Source organism: Ambystoma mexicanum, chromosome 9 (assembly GCF_040938575.1).
Source record: "Ambystoma mexicanum isolate Mex_15411 chromosome 9, UKY_AmexF1_1, whole genome shotgun sequence".
NCBI lineage: Eukaryota > Metazoa > Chordata > Amphibia > Caudata > Ambystomatidae > Ambystoma > Ambystoma mexicanum.
This window is the reverse complement of record NC_090931.1, coordinates 1,448,988,650-1,448,991,802: the sequence shown is the minus strand read 5'-3', so window position 1 is coordinate 1,448,991,802 and position 3,153 is coordinate 1,448,988,650.

Sequence of the window (3,153 nt, the reverse complement as noted above, 5' to 3'; positions counted from 1 at the left end):
ACGTTGTTCTTCGTCGACAAGCGTGGCTCAGATGTACTACCTTCCGCCCTGAAGTCCAATACAAGGTCCTTGACATGCCATGTGAAGGAGAACATCTGTTTGGAGAAAAGGTGGATGAAGCCTTGAAGGGGATGAAGGAGGACACGGATACTGCCAGGTCCCTCGGCGCCCTCCAGACAGGTAGAAATTTTCGTTCTTTTCGCCCCTTCAGGGGTGCTTCTGGAAACTCCCGCTTTGGAGCCTCTAGGGACCGTGGATTTAACAGGCCCTCGTACTCTTCACAAGGTTTCAGACGTGCATCCCAGTCGGCACGTAGAGGCAGAGACTATCAAGCATCCAGAAGACGCGGCTCAGGGTCTTCGTCGACGAAGGACAAGCAAACCAGCAACCAATGACGATCTCGGGAACGTCCTGGGGGGCCGAGTATCTCATCATTTCGACCAATGGAAATGCATCACCACAGATCGATGGGTCCTGGACACGATTCGCAGAGGACATGCGCTGCAATTCAAAGACAAGCCTCCATGTCTTCCACCAAGGTCGTCGGCCCAACCCCACCTTCGAGTTCTACGAAAAGAGGTGGAGCTTCTGTTCAAAAAAGGAGCGGTAGAAAAAGTTCCGGTGGCACAGGAAGGAAAAGGGGTCTATTCCCGATTCTTTGTGGTCAAGAAGCCAAACGGAAAATGGAGACCCATTCTCGACCTAAGGGTACTCAACAAATGGCGAAAGAGCTTGAAATTCAAAATGCTGAAGCTCCAGGAGGTTATCGGGTCAGTGCAGCCCAAGGATTATCTGGCGTCTCTGGACCTTCAAGACGCTTATTTTCACATCCCAATACGTCCAACACACAGGAGGTATTTAAGGTTCGTCGTCGGTCAAAAGCATTTCCAGTTCAAGGTCCTCCCATTCGGTCTCAAGTCCTCCCCCAGGACGTTCACCAAGTGTCTGGCCCCGATAGCGGCCCATCTAAGAAAAGACGGTCACCATGTCTACCCTTATCTAGACGACTGGCTGGTCAGAGGTTCGTCCATGGAACAGACACGAAACAGTCTGCGAACCACTTTGTCCCTCTTACAAAAACTGGGCTTCTCGATAAACTTCAACAAGTCCTCGGTAGAGCCTTCGAGGACCTTGGTTTTTCTAGGAGCAGAGTTTCTTACGCACACAAATCTCGTACGACCATCCAAAGAGAGAATTCAAAAATTGCAAAGCAAGGCGTCGGAATGGCAATGCGGTACCAGGGTGTCGGTGCGCAAATACATGTCCCTGCTAGGGACTATGTCATCCTGCATTCCGCTGATAAACAACTGCCGTCTATTTAGGAGACCTTGTCAGGAATTTCTAGCGGACCGTTGGGCGCAGAGCCAAGGTCGCTGGTCCGACAGACTGATCGTCGACGAGCAACTAGTGCAAGCACTCCGCTGGTGGAAAGTCTCGTCCCATCTTACGAAAGGAATGCCTCTAGTGGAGCCGGAGTTCCAGAAGACAGTGGTGACGGATGCATCGTTGAGCGGATGGGGTGCTCACCTGGATACGTTACAGGTACAAGGCCGTTGGTCGTTACAAGAATCCTCCCTGCATATCAACCTGCTGGAATTGAGAGCAGTACGATGGGCCCTAAAGTCCTTCCTTCCTCGATTGAGGAACTCAGTGGTCCGTGTCATGACGGACAACACAACTACAATGTTTTACTTGAGGAAGCAAGGGGGGACACGTTCCAGGTCCCTGTCGACGGAGGCTCAAAAGATCTGGCACTGGGCGCTCCAACACAATATGAAAATCTTGGCGTTCCACCTGCCAGGCGTGAGGAACGTGGAGGCCGATGCCCTCAGCAGAGAAATGAACGACGTTCACGAATGGGTGCTGGACGACCAGCAACTTCAACAGGTATTCAGGAAGTGGGGACATCCTCCCATCGATCTGTTCGCGACGAAGGACAACAGGAAGTGCCCGCAGTATGCAAGCAGATGGCATCAACAGGGCTCACTGGGGGATGCGTTCTCCTTCCCATGGACGAACAAATTCCTGTACGCTTTTCCTCCGTTTCCCCTTATCCGGAGGACGTTACAATGGATCCGCAAGTACCCATGCCGAGTGATTCTGGTGACTCCGTACTGGGCCAGGCAGGCGTGGTTTTCGGACCTGCTTCAACTAGCGGCGGCGGAACCAATGAGGTTCAAGAAGACTCCCAACCTTCTGTCTCGACAGGAGGGCGTGGTTTGGCATCACGACCCGGACAACCTCAAGTTGTCGGCCTGGCTCCTGACTTCGCCGAGTTTGGTCAGCTAACGATTCCGGAGGAATGCCGGCGTATTCTGCAAGCAGCGAGAGCACCTTCCACAAACACGTCATATGTGTACAAATGGAGGAGTTTCTGTCGGTGGTGTGCGGCTCAACCAGGTTTGGTTCCGCAGTTGATTAAGCCGGAACAGCTCCTGCCATACCTGCTGTTCTTAGCTCAAAAGGGCCTGGCGGTATCGTCGATAAAGGTACACTTGGCGGCCATTTCCAGGTTTACGCGCCAACGAGACTCAGCACCACTATTCAGCGACCGCCTGATTAAGCATTTCCTTAAAGGCCTTTTTCGGAGTTTCCCGCCAGCGAAGAAATTTCCTCCGGCGTGGAGCCTCAATCTGGTGTTAGCGTCTCTCATGAAACCGCCGTTCGAACCAATGTCTTCATCATCTCTAAAGTTTCTGTCGTGGAAATTGGCCTTCCTGGTGGCCATCACTTCAGCCCGACGTATCTCAGAGATTCAAGCCCTAATGGTAGACCCACCATACCTACGCTTTTTCAAGAACAAGGTAGTTCTAGCCACTAACCCACAGTTCATTCCGAAAGCCCCTTCAGTCTTCCATAAACACTCCTCTATTGTTTTACCTACGTTCTTTCCAGAGCCATGCTCGGGAGCGGAGCGCACGCACACCCTGGATGTAAAAAGGGCTCTCAAGTTCTACCTTCATCGCACGCAACCTTTCAGAGAAACGAGGCAGTTGTTCGTGGCCTATGGGTTGTGCGCTAAAGGTAAAGCCATTTCGAAACAAGGACTTTCAAGATGGGTGTCATCTACCATTTCGTACTGCCACTCTAAGGCAGGGAAGCCTCTTCTACGGCGCCCGAGAGCTCATTCAACCAGAGCGGCGGCGTCGTCGA